This window comes from Protopterus annectens, chromosome 5.part0 (assembly GCF_019279795.1).
Source record: "Protopterus annectens isolate FY-2018-M chromosome 5.part0, PAN1.0, whole genome shotgun sequence".
Classification (NCBI taxonomy): domain Eukaryota; kingdom Metazoa; phylum Chordata; order Ceratodontiformes; family Protopteridae; genus Protopterus; species Protopterus annectens.
Genome location: NC_056735.1, coordinates 977,581,699 through 977,604,102, shown reverse-complemented (window position 1 = coordinate 977,604,102; position 22,404 = coordinate 977,581,699). Strand labels below are relative to the sequence as shown.

Sequence of the window (22,404 nt, the reverse complement as noted above, 5' to 3'; positions counted from 1 at the left end):
GAGTATGTTTTTGTGTGTTTATGTGTTTGGTTTTCTGTTGTGATAAGTCTATGTGAGACTGGATTTGTGGTGTGTGTGGTTACCTTCTCCTCCTGACTGACTGCGCAAGTATTGGGTTGAGAGAGCTCAGCCTCCAATTTGGCTATATAGTTGCATCTCTCACATATATTTGAGCTTGCTGGGAGGAGGAGAGGGTGGTCTGTGTACATAAGGCAGTTGTAACATTGCCTCAAGATTCCCAGATTCACCAGCTGGACTGGAGAGTAAACCCGAAACTGACTTTTGGACATGCCAGAATAGTATAAGGAACTACTTTTTGACTGATCAAAAAGGACCAATAGGGAGCCAAGTACTTAAAGGGAGTATAAGAGGGTGTAGTGCTTTAGTTTATTAGTGCTTACTTATAAGATTACTTATATGAGCAACTGCAGGGCTTTAGAATGAAAATAGAGTGCTTACTTTGAGATTTAGAACAGTTCTAAGGGAAAAAGTGAAGAGCAGACTTTGTGGAGCCGGGAATAGTTTAAACCCATTTAAGCGGCACTGCCCGATGCTACGCTATGCGCAAAATCGTGCAAAACCGCAAAAGAAATTGACCCACAGCGGCCAATAAGCTACTAGTTTCAGGGCTGAGACCACTCCTCCAGGGACAGATAGGCTGCTCAAAGCTCCCCACTCTCACTGATGAACAGAGAAGCTTCCTCCTATCCAAGTAAGGATATGGGCAACACAGGAAACTATACCACAGTCTGGAATTCAGCAAAACCTGAAATCTGGACTAATCTAGTTCAGCAAAGGCGGGAAAAGAGAATATTTTTTTTTTTTTGTTTTTTTTTGTGTTTTCAGGAAACAGCAGAAAAACACACAGAAAACACTGTAAATGCTATAAACAGGCTAGCACACTTTAGTGTGTAGCCTACAACAGTTATACAATACAAAAACGACTTAAATTGATATAAAACAAGTGCAAAAACTGTGAAAAGCAGAAGGCAAATGCAATTAAAATTTTTGAAGCACAGATCAGTTAGAAATTCGCTTTTTAGGTGGGAAAAGGCAGTCAGAGCAAAAAAACAGAGAAAAAATACTTAAATCTGGAAAAGTCTCTCTTGGGTCTCTCTGTTGCTTGTATCACTCTGCAGGACATCACGAAGAGCTATGCGGAGTTGTATACTGGCGCAAAACCATGCAAATGCGGGTTTTAAAGCAGGGAAACTTGACCCAAAACGGCCAATAAGGTACTAGTTTCAGGGCTGAGACCACTCCTCCAGGGACAGATAGGCTGCTCAAAGCTCCCCTCTCTCACTGGTGAACAGAGAAGCTTCCTCCTATCCAAGTAAGAATAAGGGCAACACAGAAAACTATACCACAGTCCGGAATTCAGCAAAACCTGAAATCTGGACTAATCTAGTTCAGCAAAGGCGGGAAAAGAGAATTTTTTTTGTTTGTTTTTTTCAGGAAACAGCAGAAAAACACACAGAAAACACTGTAAATGCTATTGAAAATCACATTCCATACACCAATAAATATTCCATGCTGAAAGCTTATTTGTTCCAAAATTCACCCAAGCTTCACAGCAGTTGTTTACATATACACATACATATAAACAAATATTTCAAGCATGGCCATTAATGCCCTTCTAGCTTGCCAGTACAGTCGTTCCCATAATAAATGTCCAGGCTGTTCTTAATAATATCTAAACTAGTGCTTGCTTTAATGTAATCTGGTAGTCTGTTCCATGCATCTGCTACTTTCTCAGAGAACCAGTTAGTGCACTTCTCATCCCTATAGAATCTTCTACATTAAGTTGTCTGATGATTCTCTACTACTTTTTTGATAACCGCAAACATTCCCAGATGTAGTTGTCTCTAAATACCCAATATACCTGAATAATATCTCCTCTTAGATTTCTGTAAGATACACTGTACAAGCTCAGATATTTTACTCTTTCATACTAACTTAGATTTTCACATCCATGGATGCCCTTGGTAAATTTCTGCTGTACTCTTTCCAGTTTAGTCATGCTTGTTTTCTTATAAGGTTCCCATATTGCTATTCCATACTCAAGTTCAGGTCTACTGTAATTAACAAACAATGACTTCAGCATGTCTGATTTTATAGACTTTACAAATCTTTTTATACAACCTATAGTTCTACAATTATCCTTAACCAATTGATTGATATGATTAGAAAAAAAAATCAAAAAATCAAAGTTGGGAAGAAAATTAACTAAAATATTTAGGAATAAAAAGCTATCAAAATACGAGAACGATTTACAAAGAATAATTTTGAAAACATAATTAAGGAAGTGTTACTTATTAAAAATGATTTTTTTATTTTCATTTTGAGGATATGTATTTATTAAAATTATTATATTAACTAAGTTTAAATATATATATATATATATATATATATATATATATATATATATATATACATACATTGCATTCAATAGCTTTAAATACCTGACAAAAATTACTTTTAGACAAAATGGAAAAAATGCTATCTTCATTCTTATGGTATCCTAAAAAGCCAAGAATTGCTTAGAGAAATCATTTAAGATTAGCTACCAGATGTAGAATCTTATTCTATTACTGCAAGTTTTAACTCTATTATACTAAAACACCCAAGAAACAAAATATGAAATACCTTTTTCAATAAGTCCCCTTTTAACTCGCAGCAAACACACAAACCAATAGACCCTTTTAAAAAAGAAAGACTATTCCTCCAAACAGAACAGCTGCCCCAAACTGACTAATGCACCTACAGATATTATGTATTTTAAGCTAAGGTTAACTATATTACTGCAAATGCAAGAATCTGTGTTCTCACCTAAAGAGATTGAAATCTGCTCTTATTGTATCTTTATTTTGCTCCCAGGTGTAAAAAACAACGTGCATGCTTTCAGAAAACATCACTTGCTAGCCTTAAGAAAAAGTACACTGGTCAACCTTAAATAAATAAATTAAAACCTCCACAATTATATTTAATACAGTAAAACGCTGAGACTGCTGGAAATGTAATTACTTGTTTAACTATTCACTTCCACAGTTTCACCCTTCATTTCCTACTTAACTTTTTAACTGCTTTGCCAATCCCTTTAAAAGTTAATGACATTGTACATTGCAGATTCCTCAGAAGACACAGATGACCTTTCATGATTCACTGTCTGCACCTAAAGGTTGCTTATCTTCAGACAAAACCGGGTGCTGATGGAAAGAAAAATGGCTTGTCACTTTACAAATGAAAGTAAGAACTACCATTTTCATGTCTTTCATCATTTTTCACTTAAGTCTTTAGCCTAAAAATACTATCTATAGGCTAAACTAAGAAAACTGACATCCATTGCCTATAAAAACAGGGAACACCTTATCTTTTAATTCTATATAAAACATGATAAATACATATTTACATCCTCAAATCACCCAAAGATCACAATATTGCATTAACATTAACTTGCTTCTTTCCAGCATTCTTATCTTGTTATAGTGAAAATACAGGATCCATTACAACTAAACAAAACAGTATACTTTCTTACTTTAATAACACTAGCATATACAGCAGTCACTGATAAAACACCCTTGGCAAACATTTAAAGTTTATATTATAAATAATCAATAGTAATAATCAAAAAATAAAAACTTGAAAGATGCTGAAATAAAGTTGCTAAATTTGCAGTAAATGCCCCTTTCAGAACCCACCAATGTACAGCACTAAAAAGACTAAATTGGTTAGAACTACACCATCCATTACCATCCACAGCTTCTTACCACCTATAAAATTAACCAGGATCCATCTGCTTGTCCAGAACTACATAACATTCTACACAACTATGTTCCTATTCGGTCATTACAATACAGTGACAAAAATCTCCCATCTAGCCACAAACCTATCAAATCTGCTGGGCGCTGTCTGTGCTCATACCATGTTGCTAAGGCCTGGAACTCTTTACTCTAGCCATCAGGTCAATACCCTCCCTCCCATCCTTTAAAACCATTCTGAAAGACTTTCTAGCCAAAGGCTGGGTCTGTTCTTGCTCAACACCAGGATAAACTATATCCCTAAATGTAGACAAATACCTATTTATACCGTACATCTCCTTACTCTCCCTTTTTACTTCTATCAATTTATCTCTACTGGCTTTCTCTCCAAGTATAGCATAACCCTGCTTTTCTCTCACTTTGTATTAAAGTTCCTACTTGTATTATATTAACTTAGCTTTAATTTCCCTATAAACTGGAGAAAAAAAATCTCTTAATTACTAAACTATCATCTTATAATTTGTATCTATTCCTAACCAATGCTTTCATATTATGTCTAATTTGGTATACTTATTTAAACTGTATTTATTTTTATTAACTTCAAAGACTGTAAAATTGTCATTCTTAAAAAGTTTTGTATTACTTTGGAGCTTTTCTTCCCATCCTCCCATGAAAATGGGCTTCTATCCAGTTGGACTTTCCTGGTAATCAAATGTCAATAATAAATAAATAAATATCTCTGACTGCAAACTGTACATAACTACTGTGCAAAACAATATGCAAGAAGCTTTCATATTGTGACAAAGGGAAATACTGCCAACCCAGCTTTCTGGAATTTTGTAAGTGGGTGTGTGTCATTTGTGAACATCAGCATGATGCAATTACTTGTGTTACAAACGTATTAGAACTGTATGTCATATAAGATGGTTTGTACAGACATGCGCTGAAGAGATTTTGTGGAAGTACTGAGCTTAAAAGATGCATCCACAGTGTACCCTACAAGAAAAGAAAAGAAATGTATATACACTATTGTAACTGTGTAAATGTACACACTTTAACAGTGGAAATTGGAACATAAGAGGGTTAACTTGCAAAACTTCAGAAAAATAGTTGAAATTAAATTGTTTTATAACTGTGCCATAAATGATCGTTTCAATGCAGCAAGGAGACGGGATGTCTAACACTAGGCAACCTTCTGCTTTGTTTTGTGTTTTATTGTTTTATGTCTCCCATCAATTGCAAACATCTGAAGGATATGTACTTTCACAGGGAGATGTTAAATGCTGGCAGTTTCTAGCAATGAGGGTTTAGCCTGGGATAGTCAGCTGCAAGTATCCCAGCAGCAATATTTGAAATATTAATTTAAGAAGTCTCCGAGAGGGAGACTAGGCATTTTGTATTTTATCTTTGACCTGACAACATCAGCTGGAAAACCCACTCACCACTTCTGTCTTGCCTTGTTATGAGTAAGTAAGTAAGTCTAGGGTACAGTAATTTCTCTTAGATACAGTTAGGAATACAGTGAAGCATAGTTTAGATGTTTTCTTTATTTATATGAGATTGTCCTGCAATGTTGTTTTAAATATTTCCTGTGATTTTGAACTCTGAAGTAACTGTGATTGTTTACGGAGTATTTTCTTGTTCGTTTATTATTTATTAAATATATTTAACCCTTTCATTGGTGGCTGATCTGTCTAGACATATTTTAAGCACTTAGAGTAGTTGCATACCTGTTTGGTGACGCTGTGTAGGCCACTCCTAATAGCCTTGCTCTTGCAAACTACCATTTGGATTAATAGTAACATTACACAGCAAGACTGGACACCCTTTGCTAGGGGTCTTAAAGTAGCTGATAAGTAGTGGCTGGTGGCAGTGAAAACTACCTTATAGTCTGGGCAGAAGGGGGCATAGCTAGTAAACCTGTGTCAGCCTTTCCCAGGTGTCTGTGTGTATTTGTGTATAAATCAAATCTCAAAGTGTGTGTGTGTGTGTGTGTGTGTGTGTGTGTGTGTGTGTGTGTGTGTGTGTGTGTGTGTGTGTGTGTGTGTGTGTCAGCTAGGGACATGAAGCACTGGTTGGACAGAGAGGGTGCTGGAGCTCTTGGCTTGGCCACTCAGCTGAGATCTCAACTCTATAGCTGTGCCAGTAGGGAGTTGTATAGAGGATCTGGAGAAAGAGGGAGAAACCAGTCCAAGACTGACTGTGACCTCTGTGTGCTCTTCAGGGAAAATGCACTTTACTATGTGTGCACTTGTCATCCTCCAAGTATGTACATCCCCCACTGTTGCCAGTGGTGATAATTGAGGCTCCTTGATTACTGGGCCAGTGCTGGGGCATCACGCATATAAATAAAATGGTTTTACTTAGAGTCATTTCTTCAGTTCATTCAGTGTTCTTCCAAATATCAAAGGCAAAGTGAGGTTTATCCTTTACAATTGTCCCATCAGTTTAACACAGTCCGCAAACCTCCAGTCTTTTCATTTACTACTTATTGCAAAACCTCTCCCTCCATTTCTCATAAAGTGCCTTAAAACTGAATAGTTTCACATATATAGTTGTATAGCATAACATGCTATACCCCTTGCAGTGCTTTCTCTGACTTAACATGCTTCTCCAATCATAGTCAAAACAGCCGACCTCTCCTTTTCTACTTACTTACCTTGTCATATACATTAATGATTCTACTACAATTCAATGCACCTACCTCATGACTCTGTTAGTTACACTTTTTTCTTTAGTATATTGCTGCTCTACAATAACTTACCAGGTAGGCCCTGCTTTGTTCAGTCTCGCTGTGATTGTGCTCACTCTTTTATCTTACCTTTCCCCTCCTTTTCCATCTATCCCCTGTTTCTCTAAACTTAATCCTCTTTGTCGGCACCTCTTCACCTAATCATTATCATGATCATCAGCAACCCCCTTTTTCCCATCTTCTCGATGGGGTCAGGGTGTTGTCAACCGTCACCATTTCTCTTATTCAATGCCACTCTCCTGCCTTTTTTAACAGTCATGCCTGAATGTTGAAGGTTTTCTCTCACACCTCTCTTTGTTGGATACAATTAATTCCTCTTGCTTTCTTCCAGTCTGTCCAAATCTTCTTCACCAGACTGTATTCTGCTTTTCTGCAAATGTGACTGAAGCACCTTAATCTGTTCTCTTTGACCTTTATTGCAACTGTAGCTACTTTGTCTTCTGCTCTTATGTCCTCATTTCTTCGTCTATCTCACAGTGTGCATCCTACCACTCATCTCGGGCACTTCATCTCTATCACCTCTAGTTCTTCAACTGCTCTACCTTTACTGCCCAAGTTTTGTGTACCATACAGTAGTAATGGTTACACCACTGTTTTGTACACCTTACTTTCCAGCTTGCGTCTTTAGCATTCTTCTGTCATACATTACACCTGACTCTGTGCCAGTTGGCTGTAGCCCCTCTGATTCTAGCTTTGATCTCCTCATTTAGACATTCTAGCTTTGATCTCCTCATTCAGACTTTCTTTCTTCTCAACCACCCCACCCAGATAAATGAAGCTGTTAACATGTTCCACTATCTTTCCTTCTATTTCAAGTCACAGCTTCTTTTTACCTCCACTATTTTCTGCCATTACAACTATCTTATCTGTACTCAGATTCATTCCATGTTGCCTTCAGTTTTGCATTCCATTCCCCTATCCTTTACTGAATTTTTTTCTCAGAATCTGCCTTTAATGCCACATCATCTACATATAGCAAATTTGTTGATCTGTCCCCTCTGACCTGTATCACCTAATCATACAATAGATTCAAACTCCACCTTCATAAATAATCATGTATTTCCTCTTACCCCAACCTCCGCCATATACTTTTTGTCACACCCCCTCCACTTTCCCCAACTCCAGCTAAGCCCCTCCAAATCAAGCCTGTTTCAATCTTCTGTCCTGTCTCTTCTTACTTCATATTTACCCTCCTTCACACATCATTTCCTCACACCTCTACCAACTACCTTTCCCCATTCCACACAATTGCCTAGTCACACTTTGTTGCTATTCCCTATTAACCTATATCAACTACTGAGCCAACTTTCCAATCTGGCTCCCATCTTTAGCTGAATCTCTACTACATACAGCATGACCTATTTATCTTTTTGCATCTGTTTTTCTATCATCTTCATCAGTGTACACCTTCCTACTGTCTTGGACCATGTTATATTTATAATGGTTATTTTAACTCCACTACTACTCTTAGCTCACTTAACATCCTTACACCCATATAGTTCCATAAAACACATCCGCCATCAATCCACCAACTCAGATACCCTTTTAAGAAACATTAGTCAGGAGTTCTTCACAGATGCAAAGTTCATAATAGTACCTAGCCTTTTATCTACTATCTATATAAATATTCTCAAACAAAATCTACACCATCAAAACCCAACAAAAACTTGGTTAATAAATAAAATCATACATTATTTCCTTTCTTAAATCAGTTACTGTTAAATTATAAAAGACATATATATTTGAATCACATAACAAAAATCTATTAATAACAATATTCCCAATAGCCTTAACTAATGGATGTTTAATCTCCTTTGACGAAAAAAAATGATGGATTTTTAAAAGCAATAACTTGCATTGGAACCAGTCTATGTTTGTTAAAAGATTCCATTCAGCTGATTTCATATTAGCCAAATTTAGTTTACGCAACTGCAACTGGTTAGATATTCATACATGTAAAGAATTCCTTCATAATAAAACTATACTAACTTTAGATCCGTCTAACAATGATGTACCAAAAATCTTAGATTTCACATTTATCATTATCATTATTAATGGTTCTATAGTGAACACCTCATTTATCTCATAAATATACACAATTATTAGAAGCGATTTTAGACCTACAGATATTTCTTTTTGGAATTACTCAACCAAGATTAATAAAGAAGTATTTACTGCTATAAACAAAACTCTTTATTTAAAATCATGACTTTTTACTTGGAAATTTTTATATAGATGTTTTTTAACTCCACATACGGTTGCATTAATTTATAAAAAAGGGTGATCGTAAGTGTTGGGAGATATGATTTAACACCTGAAGCTGATTGGTTTCATAATGATCATTAACTGCAAGATGGTTAAATAATTTTGGGTTGATTTGGGGTATTTTTGCAAAGCTCTGTGGAATGATAATTGTATTACAACTGATTCTCTCATATTGTTCAGTGTACCAGTTCCCCACATTATTCCTGCTCATCAAATGCCTCTTTTGTGGGCAATCTTAGCTATAGGAAGGAAAGTTATAATGATACAATGGAAAGGTAAGGCTACTGTTTCTTTTCATAGTGATTTTATTCAGCTTGCTAAATCTGCAATAACAAATATCTATGATAAAAATGAGAGCAAATAACACAACCCATCAGTTAACTGCATGCCAAAAATTACATAATTTATTGGAAAAATATTTAAGTATTGTTTATCATTGTATTTATTGTTCTGGACACTGTATACAGTTTATTTTGTTGCTAAATAAAAATTTTATGAGAAAAAAAAATCAAAATAAAATAGCTTTTCCCTGACCACCACATTCCTCTGTATTTAAAACTAAGCAGTGACATTAATCCTAACCCTGATCTTATAGAGCACAGTCAACACAAATAGACAACCCTCAGTCCTCAAACTAATTCCATACATTTTCAAGCTATAAAATGTTAAATCCTACATATTTGTCACATCAACATCAGAAGTAACTGTAATAAACTAGCCGAATTCCATGCATGGCTAACCCAATATTCTCCTGACCTAAATGCATTAATGAAGACATGGCTAAATAAGAAGCAAAAGAATAAAAAAATCCTATTCCTGAGCTATAATATTATAAGAGCTAATAGAAAACATAAAAAAGCAGAGAGAGTTATCATTTATAAAAACACTCTGCAGCTAAACTGCTCTTCTAACAACCTTCCCCAATTCAATAATACAAAAATCCTCATCTCACTCCTCAAATTTAATCATCACAAATCTTTGTGTATAATAGGGATATATTCCCTGCAATAATATCAGTACTGAAGAATTCTTCTGTTGGGCCTCATTTAACATCCTTCATGGAAATGGAAATTTTAATATCAGCTAGCTCTCAGTTTCATCTAACAGCCCTGCCAGTGCTATAAATTCATATGGTCTGTAACAACCGATTTCCAATCCCACTAATATGAATAAATGAATAGAATGAATAGACGACCCTTAAACATTTCAGACACCTCAGGAAGTCTGCCAAACACTACATAAAATCTTCTAAGAAAAAGGTTTCTATACATCTCCAAACCATGAACCATAATCACCCCAAATCTTTCTGGTCCTCTACAAATTAGCTACTAAATACTGGTTATTCCACACAGCCTACTCTAACAAGTAATCACAATGATTCATAACATATCAAACATAGAAGTGACATTAAGAATAGGAAAGACCATAATGCTCTTTTCAGACATACTTTGAAACATTCACAGGCCCAATATACATTCATGATTATTGATAGAATCACAGGAGATCGGAATAATCCTCAAGGTTGGCATAGCATTCTTAATCACAAAGAAAGGTATTGGATTACCACACTGGGAGCACTTTTCCCACCAGGTTTGAATGATCATTTATAATTAACTTTTTATTGTTAATTGATATGCTATTATAACCTATTTTTCAATATTTATTTATTCCAGATTCCTGAGGATACCTTATTTGATGTTGTGTTATCATGAATGCTTACCAATAACCACAAATCTATTGAGAACAAAAGTGTTACGAATTTATTATGGATATTTTGTGATTTCTATCTTATCATATATTTATTTTTACCTATTATACATTGTATAGCTAATGGAGTATATATATATTTCTGGCTCATGTCCATTTATATTCAATTTTATTGATATAAGTATTTGTAGTTTATATAACCCATTGGTTATATTTGTTTGTGAACCCATAGACACACTGATTCATTTTGTGTTATGTTTCTTTAAAGTTCTTTCTTTTTTATTGTGGGAACAAACCATGATTAATTATGCAGGGTGTTTCACTCTCATTGGTTAGGCACTCTTATAAATATTCATTGAGTACTATCTAACGTTTTTGCTGTGTATCACTGATGAAGGCATATATTATTTTGCCGAAACCGGTCTGATTATTAAAGATATGTATAATCAGCGAATAATTGAGTAATTGTATCTTTTTATTGCTACACGTATCTGCTGGCCAACAGTGTTTTTTGACTTTCTAAGTAAGCACTTTCCCATCTTTACTATCAGAAAGAAGACAGGTGTCCACAAAAAACAGGATATCAATCTAGTCCAAACCGTTCTGTAAAAACTCTTTATTCTCCAACTTAAAAAGTTAACTGGAATATCCTCAAAAATCTCCCTCTAGATGAAGCTATACTGGAGTTCAATAATATCACCTTAAATATCTTATATGAACTTACACTACTGGGGACAAAACAAATTAAAGCCCAGCTATCCAAAAATACTAAACAAATCATAAAACCAAGAAAAAAAGCTTGTTAAAACCTGGTCCACGAATAAAACTAAGACGACCCTTAAACATTTCAGACACCTCAGGAAGTCTGCCAAACACTACATAAAATCTTCTAAGAAAAAGGTTTCTATACATCTCCAAACCATGAACCAAAATCACCCCAAATCTTTCTGGTCCTCTACAAATTAGCTACTAAATACTGGTTATTCCACACAGCCTGCTCCTATAACAAGTAATCACAATGATTCATAACATATCAAACTTTTTAACTCATATTTCATTAGTTCCATCTCCATCTTACTTAATTAACTAGCCCCTTAACTCTACAAACTCCAACTCAACATGATAAATACCCCTGCATCTTCTCTTTTTAACCAGTCCCTACCTCAACCATTAAAAGACTTTTAATGTTGAAGCCCATCTCCCTAGCATCTGACAATCTAGCAGCAGAATATATCAAAATTGCAGCTGAAGCACTAACTTTCCCAGTATCCTCCTTAATAAACTGCTCTATCAAAGAATCCTATGTTCCTCTATTCCAGAAAAATGCTACAGTCTTCCTCCTCATAAAGAGAGCAACTTTACCAAACCTCACTAATTACGGACCTACTACCCCTACCTAAAGTTTTAGAAAAAATGTAGGCAGCTTCAGCTACTTATTTACATAACACAGTTTTGTCTTCTAACCTTATCTCAGCATGGATATCAGACTTTCCAAAGCACTGCTGCTTCCTTTAGTATTATTAATATAGTCAATGAAAGCAAACATGAAGGAAACCTTGTATCAGCTCTTTTACTTGTCATTTCTAAAGCTTTTAACATAATCTCTCACCACATTCTCCTACAAAACACTTTTATCTAGTATCCAATAAATCTGCACTGGTCTAGTTAAACAGTTACCTCTTTAACAGATCACAAGCAGTTAGATGGCAAAATGAACTCTCCTCGTTTATTCCCTTAACTGCTGTCATCCAATGACCTCAGTACAACAAGCAGAGTATCTTCACAGTAGAATACACTGACAATTCCACTGTTCTTTGTTCTACCTAAAACCATGAAAATATGAAAAAAATACTTGAAAAAAAGAAGTTATGTACTCACCATAAAGTTTCTTCTGAATAGTTATATTTAATTTTCTGCAACCTATGGGTATTCGGATCCATATCGGATCCGAGCCGGCAACATTTTCCAAGCATCTGCTCCAAGCTCCTCCCCTTACCCATAATCCCTTACATCTCCTACCTTCCGTCAGATTGTGTCTGCCACTATCCAAACTATCAGCAACTCAATAACAGCACTAACCTAGAACAGGTTCAGGGGAAGGAAGGCAGGACGGTTGCAAAAAATGAAGTATAACTACTCAGATGGAACGTTATGGTGAGTACATAACTTCTTTATCTGAAGTAGTTAACTTCATTTATCTGCAGTCTGTGAGACAGAGTCCCCAGCTACCAAAAACTCCTAGGAGGCCCTCATGGAAGGATATTCCTGAGCATCGCAGAGCCAAAGGATGCTCTCCCTCTAGAGATCAAATGCAACTTATAATGAGAAATAAATGTATGTGACCTTGCCCAGGTCGCTGCTGCACAGATATCATCCAGTGAAACCCTGCCATAGATCTAGTAGAATGAGCTTTAACAGGACCAGGCGAGGAGAGACCTTTGTCCTTATAGACTTGCAGTATACATTGTGTAATCCATCTAGCTAAGGAGACCTTGAATATGGCTTTGCCCAAAAAGAGTCTAGAAAAGGACATGAATAACTGGTTAGACTTACCAAAGAGTTTAGTCCTATGTAAATAGAAATGAAGCTGTCTATGAACATCTAGCAAATGCACTTTATATTCACCCTTGTTCTGAAAATTTGGAAAGAAAACAGGCAGGTTAATCATCTGATTAATATTTGATTCAGAGGCAACGTTCGGTAAAAAACAAGGGTTCATGCAGAGCAAAACCCTGTCTTTATGAAAGATCAAGTAAGGGGACACGGCAGACAAAGCTTGGATCTCAGAAATTCTATTGGCTGAAGTAATGGCCACTAGGAAAGCGGTCTTCCAGGATAAGAATTTAAAATCTACTGACGCCGCTGGTTCGAAGGGGGAAGCAACTAGTGCCTGCAGAACTAGGGTAAGGTCCCAAAGAGGGACTGAGTCCTTAACCAGAGGGCGTAAAAGAAAGGTGCCTTTCAGGAAAGCTTTACACAGTCTCAAAGAGGCCAGAGCATTCATATTTTCGCCGACATGAAAATTAGAGATGGCCGACAGTTGTACTTTTACCATGGAGGAACTAGCCCCTTGATGGAAAATATTGGACAAACACTCCAACACTGCAGGAACCAGGGCTGTAAAGGGGTCTAGGTTCCTCTGAGAAGCCCAAATAGAGAAGCATTTCCATTTGCTGCGATAAACCTTCCTAGTGGAAGCTTTGTGGGATGCCACCAGAATAGTCTTTACTGAAGATGACAGACTGGGAGTCCTAGCAATCAGGGGAACTGAAGAAACCAAGCCATCAGCTTGACGCTGTCCAGGTCGGGCGGACAGATGCCCGAGGGATGAGAGATGAGATCCGGGCAAGGATCCCGAATCCAAGGAGGAGTTAGAACATGAGACCAGAGGAAGGGGAACCACACCTGACAAGGCCAGAACGGGGCAATGAGGCTCACTTTGCACCCCTGTCGGCAAGCTTTCTGAAGAAACTTCGGAATGAGAGTTAATGGGGGTTAAGCATACAGTAACCCGGGAGGCCAAGCATGTACGAGAGCATCTCTGGGGAAGTCCCTTGGTGAGGGGATCAGAGCGAAGAACTCGCTGCACTTCACGCTGGAAGGAGATGGGAAGAGATCGTAGCAAGGCTGACCCCACGCAAGGAAAATCTCCTCCGCTATAGATTGCTTCAGAGACCACTCGTATGGCATTAGAATAGCTCGACTCAGTCTGTCCGCTAAAATTTTGGAGCTTCCCAGGATGTGTGTTGCAATCAGAAACCGACGGGTGGAGATCGCCCACTCCCACACTCTCATAGCCTTGCGACAGAGAGGGTAAGATCTGGTTCCCCCTTGTTTTTTGATGTACCAGACAACAGACATGTTGTCTGAATGAACTGCAATCATCCCCAGGTGAAGAACATTGTGAAAGGCTTGCAAAGCTAAAAGCACTGCCCTCATCTCTTTGATATGCAATCTGGTCTCGGACTGGGACCCGGTGTCTTGGACAGGCCTCCCCAAATAGTGCCCCCCACCCAAGCTAGTAGGCGTCCGTGGTCACTGGCTGCTTGGGCTGTGGGTGCTATGAAGGGTCAACCCGCCAAGATTTCCAACGATTGGAGCCACCAGAAAAAGAGACATTTTGCAGGCTCTGCTGATTCAAATTGGATAGTCCATGGGGAGGTCTAGCCAAGATCACTGTACTGCCAGGGTCCACTGAAGCACCCACATGTGAAGGCGCGCATTACCTTACTAACTTTAACTTTTTTTTTTTTTTTTTTTTTAACAGAAAAACCAATGAACAGCGAAGGGGAGGAAAGGGTTAAATATCAACCACACACACACACACACACACACACACACACACACACACACACACACACACTAAATATACCAGAAAAAACTTCCACTTACTATACCCAACTTGGAGCTAAAGAGACCATGATGCATACGCATGAAGCGGCAAACGAGATTTGAGGGAAGGTAGGAAATGTGAGGGATTATGGGTAAGGGGAGGAGCTTGGAGCAGATGCTTGGAAAATGTTGCCAGCTCGGATCCGATATGGATTTGAATACCCACAGGTTGCAGATAAATGAAGTTAACTTCTTCAGATCTCATATTTCAAGACAGACCTGGCTGGTAAAATCACAGTTATTTCACAACCCCAAAAATCCAAACTAATTATCTTCACCTCTAAACAACTACATATTTAAAAAACTGTTTTCTCTATTTCCTCTTCAAATACTAAAACTGAAATTGTCCCATATAACAAATTGCTAGGTGTACACATAAACTAAAATCTGAAATTTGATTACTGCGTAGTGAAAAAAGCACATTATAAGCTAATCTCCCCCAAACCAAGCTAAAGCTTTCATGACCAATACTGTAAGAAAATATATTGCATCAAACCTCCTTCTGCCTACAGTCTTTCAGTCTGCACTCATCTTTACCAACATACAAACTACCCAGCACAATAAGCTGGAACAATGCTACAATAAGGTATCAAAATTTGCTGCAAACCTGCCTTATAGGGCCTACCATTTGGCTTGCCATCTATCATTTTTTTTCGGGACTATCTGGAAACCAAACCAATTGTCCAACAGTCTGAAAAACACTGTATAAATTCCAGAACTCTCTTTCAAAAAAGAAACAGACTACTGGAGTTTGTTTTACAAAAAAACATAGTAAATTCGACAGAAAGCAGGCATCAGGAATGGGAAAAGGGGGTGTTCCCCATCAGCTGTTGTCATGGTGACATCACAAAATGGGTGGAACATGGATGGGAGTGGGGCAGTTTGTTCAATTCTGTGTGGCCTTAGTCCAGTTTTCGCTTCAATGAAAGGTGTCAACCCTACCTACCATTGCTTGGTCCTCAGACAGCTGCACTGGTTAAAACTTCCCCATAATCTAACATACTCCTCATATTTCACAACCTCAACCATAAACCAAAAGAATGCCCATGCCCTGGCAGCATCATTCAGCTCTGCACTCTAACCAGATCACTATGATCCACAGAGAAGCAGCTACTACTTAAAACTAAATCTAGCAACTCTGCAGGCAACTCTCTTTTCTCTAACTAGGTTTCCAAAATTTGGAACATCATTCTTTCCCCCAAGAGGCAACACAAGTCCCATGTTTCTTTCAAGCTCATCTAAAATCTCTTCTTATAAACCAATGGCTCTGCAAGTGCACCTCCCCTGCATAGCCTACATAGTTAGAATAGCAGAATACAGCAGTAAACAAGCGCCACTTCTTTTGTAATTTCAGTGATGTCTTCTTTTGTAGTTTCAGTGATGTCTTATTCTATTTGACAGCCTCCTTTTTCCTTTAAGCCTCCCTCGTACATAACATGTTACTCCATATCTCTCCTTCCCAATTCTCTCTCTCTTTTCTGTCTGGTCCCTTATCTTTTTCTTTCCTCATCTCTCTCCTCTTCAATTGCTATTAGCTTTCATCCTGCTGCATTATTACTTACTGTGCACCCTCTCTTTGTCTTCTATTCTATATCCTAAGTTTTTTACCTTCTCTCGCATAAACTTTTCTCAAATCACTCTATACAGCATACTGTGTAGCAAATATCTCTCATAGTGCTGTATAAGTAAGTCTTCAGCACAGACTGTGCAATACAATGCAGTCTTATGTTTTCTAGTCCCCTAGAACAGTCTGTTTAATTCTATGCATTCGTATGTTATCCAGTGCCCTAGAAAAGTCTGCTCAGTTCTATGCAATCATATGTTTCCTAGTCCCCTAGAACAGTCTGTTCATTTCTACGCAATTGTATATTTTCTAGTCCTTTACAACCAGGGTTGCCAGATTTCCAGACTCCCAGGTAGGGACAAAAAAAAAAAAAAGAAGGTCTCTCACGGCAAGTGAAGACCAAAAAAAAAAAAAAAAAAAAAAAAGGTCTTTGGCAACTGAAGACCAAAAAAAAAAGGTCTTTAATGCGACATTAAAGTACTGAGCTCACTCAGTAGCAGAACTGAGCTCACTCAGTAGCATACAATAATACAAAGCAAAGCCCAAGTAAACGGTTTATACATACCATCACAGAAAGCAAAACACATTAGTAATACTACCAAGGGTACTACTATCTAACGCAAAATCAACGTACTCCTGAAAAGTTAACATACAATAATGCTATGTTATACAACAGTACTTCAGCGGAAAACTTTGATAGTATACTCACGAGGTGCCCGTTACGGACGTGCGTTTGGTACCAAAGGCATTTTTTGAAGGTAAAGCTCTCTTCCCTGGTAGAAATGTTGATGCCATCATCACGATATACCCTCACAAAGGTGTCCTTCTTTAATACAAAAAATATGTGGTACAGTAAAGCCCAACTTAACTGTTAGACACGCTCGCTGTAGACGGTGTTGGCTTACAGGTTACCGCGCTTTGCCTTTTACATCAACCGCGTCTGCACTAAACATGGAGCTTCTTGTGTTTAATGCATTGCAGTTCCGCATTCAACACAAGTAGCTCCGTGTTTAGCGATTTTTGATTGGCCCGTATACCGGCATATGGGCCAATCAAAAATCGCTAAACACGGAGCTTCTCGAGTTTAATGCGGAACACAAGAAGCTCCGTGTTTAGCAATTTTTGATTGGCCCGTATGCCAGGTATACGGGACAATCAAAAAAAAAAAAAAAAAAAAAACAAACAAACAAAGCGGAGGCTGCCTGGGATTTAAACCGGCAGGGCGGGACTTGGGATCAGGCTGCTGATCTCGGGACAGTCCCGCCCAAATAGGGACGTCTGGCAACCCTGTCTACAACAGTCTGTTCAATTCTGTGCAATCATATGCTTTCTAATCTCCTCAATTTCCAAAACCATACATTTTACAAGATAAGGAGACTGCTATAAGCATTTTGTCTTGGTAGTGCACACACAATTTCTATTTTTTTTTTCTTCTTCACTTATGGTTCTGTAAACTAAATGTTTCTGTAACTGGAATTATGTTTTTTTTATTGTACTTGCTGTTATTCAAACTACTCTATATTGAACTTCTCCCTGTCCTCCACTGAAAAGGGGCTCTGTATGCAGCCGGACTTTTCCAGTAAAGAAAAGCAATTTTGGCACTTAATCTGTTATCAGTGATAGTCAACTAAACTGCTGCATTTATTAATTTGCTAGAGATTGCTTGTCTTGGTATCTGCATTTTGTTTTAGTTAACAAAACTGCTGCATGTATTAGTTTGCTTGAGATCGCTTTTCTTGTGTCTAAATTTTGTTTTCTGTTTTACTAATAGTTAACAAAATTGTAGTGATTTTATCATTTGATTGATATTTCTGGTCACTGTCTAGATCCTGTTCAGCTGGATTCATAGCAGAGGTTGTCTACCTTCTTTTAAAGTAAGCCTTCCAAGGTGTGAGACAGAACTTTTTGTGTTATCTGATTCCCTGAGGCTCTTAAGTTTTCCTTTATCCTACTGTATAAGGAGTTACAATTTTGTGAGACAACATCAGTATCTAGTTGCTCTTTGTGGCCTAGCTGTGACTGATTCAATAGACATCTGGATACGGAAAGCCTATAAGTATATTTTTTGGCACTTAAACTGTTATCAGTGACAGTCAACTAAACTCCTGCATTTATTAATTTGCTTGAGATTGCTTGTCTTGGTGTCTGCATTTTGTTTTAGTTAAAACTGCTGCATTTATAAATTTGCTTGTGATTGCTTTTCTTGTGTCTATATTTTGCTTTCTGTTTTACTGACAAAACTGTAGTGATGTTATTATTTGCTTGATATTTCTGGTAACTGTCTAGATCCAGTTCAGCTGGTTTCATAATGGAGGTTTGTCTACTTTCTTTTGAAGTCAGCTTTCCAAAGTGTGAGGCACAACTTTTTGTGTTATCTGATTCCATGAGGCTCTTAAGTTTTCCTTTATACTACTGTATAAGGAGTTACAATTCTGTGAGACAGTATCAGTACCTTAGCTGCTCTTTGTGGCCTAGCTGTGACTGATTCAATATGGATACAGAAAGCCTATAAGTATATTTTTGACACAATCTGTTATGAGTGATAGTCAACAAAACTGCTGCATTTATTAATTTGCTTGAGATTGCTTGTCTTGGTGTCTACATTTTGTTCCTGCCTTCCCTCCCCATTGGTGTCTTGTTCTTATACTTCGTGGCTTTGCTGTTGCCCGCCCCTACTGTAAATTTGATCTCGGACACTCCTCCCAGTCTATGTCATTACTTCATTCTACCTAATACAGGGAGAACATCTGAGAAGGCCAACCCACTTAGGTTCTTAACCTTGAATTATCATCTGTTCCTCCTTTCTCTCTTTCCACTTTACTAAAAAAAAAAAAAAATTTCTAGAATCTCCTTGTGTGTTCTGAGTGTGCTTCTTGACACTTAACTGTTCAGAGTTGAATAAAACAATTGAATTCAGTTCAGAATACAGTTTGAATAAATTGCATGTATTCAAACTGTATTTGCTTTAATATTGCTACACACTCAAGTGTGCTAGCTTGCACTGCAAATTGTTTTAGTGCTGTTTTAGCTGCGTTTCTGTAAAAAAATAAAAATAAAAAATAAAAACATAAATAAAAAAAATCTAAGCTTGTTTCCTGTCTTTCCTGTAACTAATCTAGTCCAAATACAGATTTGCTGAATCCAGGACTGTTTGTAAGCTTCTGAGCCCCCCAAACCTTTCTGTGTTGGAGGGTAGCCTTCCAGCTTAATAGTGGGAGTGGTAAGCACTAGGTAGCCTATCTACCACAAGAGGAGTGGTTTGTGGCCTGGAAATTGTAGATTATTGGCCGTTTGGGCACTTTTTCTCTCTCTTTCAATGTCCTGGTTTAAAAGCCTGCATTTGCCCTTGTTTCCCACCCTTCCTGTAACTAGTCTAGTCCAGATACAGATTTGCTGTATCCAGGACTGTTTTTAAGCTTCTGAGTCCCCAAGCCTTTGTGTCGAAGGGAAGCATTCTAGCTTATCAGTGGGAGTGGTAAGCACTAGGTAGCCTACCTACCACAAAAGGAGTGGTTTCTGGCCCAGAAATTGTAGTTTATTGGCCGTTTGGGTAGTTTTTCCATCTCTTTTAACTTTCTGGTTTAAAAGCCCGTGTTTGCACACGTTTCCCACATTTTTTGTAACTAGTCTAGTCCAGATACAGATTTGCTGTATCCAGGACTGTTTGCAAACTTCTGAGCTCCCCAAGCGTTTCTGTGTTGGAGGGAAGCCTTCTAGCTTATCAGTGGGAGTGGTAAGCACTAGGTAGCCTATCTACCAGAAGAGGAGTGGTTTCTGGCCCATACATTGTAGTTTATTGGCCGTTTGGGCAGTTTTTCCATCTCTTTCAACTTTCTGGTTTAAAAGTCCACATTTGCACTTGTTTCCCACCTTTCCTGTAACTAGTCTAGTGCAGATACAGATTTGCTGTATCCAGGACTGTTTGTAAGCTTCTGAGCTCCCCAAGCCTTTCTGTGTTGCAGAAAAGCCTTCTAGCTTATTAGTGGGAGTGGTAAGCACCAGGTAGCCTATCTACCACAAGAGGAGTGGTTTCTGGCCCATAAAAAAGAAGTTATGTACTTACCATAATGTTCCATGTGAGTTGTTCATCTCGCCTTCATTCTTACACATGGGTTCAGAGCTGATCCATCAGCTCCAAGATGGACGCTTTCACAAGCTCAAGATCGTAGAGTAGCTTGAGGCCAAGTCCCTATCCCATGATGCTCTCTGTCTCACCTGAGCTCTAGTTTGCTGATCCCAGCATGTAACATACATAACACATAACAGGTACTCCAGCCGGAGTAAGAAGTCACATAACAAGATCCACCAGACCACAAGTCTTACTCGTTCTTCGAGAACCTGGAGGGGGAAGGTGGATGGGAATGTAAGAATGAATGCGAGATGAACAACTCACATGGAACGTTATAGTAAGTACATAACTTCTTTATGTGAAGTTATTAAATCTCGCCATTCACTCTTACACATGGGTAGCGTCCCAAGCACCCTAATCCTGGGTGGCTCACAGGAGTATATTCCTGAAGACAGTGGAACCAAAGGAAGCCCTGTCCCTGGAGGCCCTATCCACTTTGTAAGGAGTGATAAAGGTATGCGGCTTAGACCAAGTGGCAGCTGCACATATAGTGTCCAAAGGCAACCGAGCCGCATAACTGAAGAAGTAGAAACAGCCCTAGTGGAATGCACTTTCACACCATGTTCTAATGGTTGGTTCACTGAAGAATATGTAAATTTTATGCAGCCAGTTAACCATTTGGAAAGAGTAACTTTGGATACTGGTAGCCCTTTCTTAGTGTCAGCATGAGAAACAAAGAGTTGTTCTGATTTTCTGAATTTCTTTGTTCTGTCCAAATAGAATCTTAACTGCCTGTGAACATCAAGCTTATGCAACATATACACCAACTTGTTAGAATGGTTACTGAAGAAAATTGGGAGTTCAATAGTTTGATTCAGGTTAGTCTCAGAATACACCTTTGGAAGGAAGGAAGGATTAGTCCTCAGTGACACTCTGTAGGGATGAAACACCAACTATGGGGGGTTTTAAAGATAGGGCCTGATGCTCAGACACTCTACATGCTGAGGTAAGGCTACAAAAAAAGTGCTTTCCAAGAGAGAAATTTTAAATGGCAGGACGATGCCGGCTCAAAGGGAGGAAGAATAATCCATGACAGCACAAAATTCAGATTTCAGGGAGTAAAAGGTTGTCTAACAGGTGGTCTAAGATGAATGGTATCCTTTAAAAAGGTCCTACATCGTCTGTGAGACATTACGTTAGAACCTGTAGATCTGAGGTGGAAATTCAAAATTGCAGCCAATTGAACTCTTATAGTGGCAGCTGCAGCACCTTCATGAAAAGCTTAGTCAGAAATTCCAGAATACTAGCAATTGGGCAACGTACGGATCAATATTATTCTGGGAGGCCCAAAAAGCAAATTGCTTCCATTTGCTGGCATATAACTTTCTAGTGGAAGCTTTATGTGAAGATATAAGAATATCTGTACCTCCAAGGAAAAGTCGTGTGATCTGGCAAAGTTGGGAATCGGAGCAGCCAAGCTGTCAGTCTGAGGGAATGAAGAGAGGGATGAAGGGCCTCTGACGAATGTGTCAGTAGATCTGGAACTGGGTCCAGAATCCAAGGTTCCTCCAATTGATAGAGTCGAAGGAAGGGAAACCAAATCTGCCAAGACCAAAATGTGGCTATTAAGATTACAGTCTTTCCCAGGGCTTTGGCTTTCTGTAAGAATTTTGGAATCAGGGGAGTTAGTGGAAAAGCATATAAGAGCCCCGGGGGCCAATCGTGTACGAGTCCCTTGGGCTGTCCCCTGGTGGGGGATTCAGGGCAAAGTAGCTTCTGCATTTGGCATTCATAGGGGATGCAAACAGGTCGCAGCAAGGCTGGCCCCATCTGTGGAAAATCATCTCCGGAACCTCGTCTTTGAGGAACAACTCGTGCGGTAACAGAATGGCTCTGC

General features: G+C 38.3%; 1 protein-coding gene across 1 annotated transcript in view; it reads right to left on the bottom strand.

The window, feature by feature from the left end:
• The window catches only part of PRDM15 (PR/SET domain 15), an 852,733-nt gene that overhangs the window by 721,822 nt on the left and 108,507 nt on the right, over positions 1 to 22,404 (bottom strand). The window lies entirely within an intron of this gene.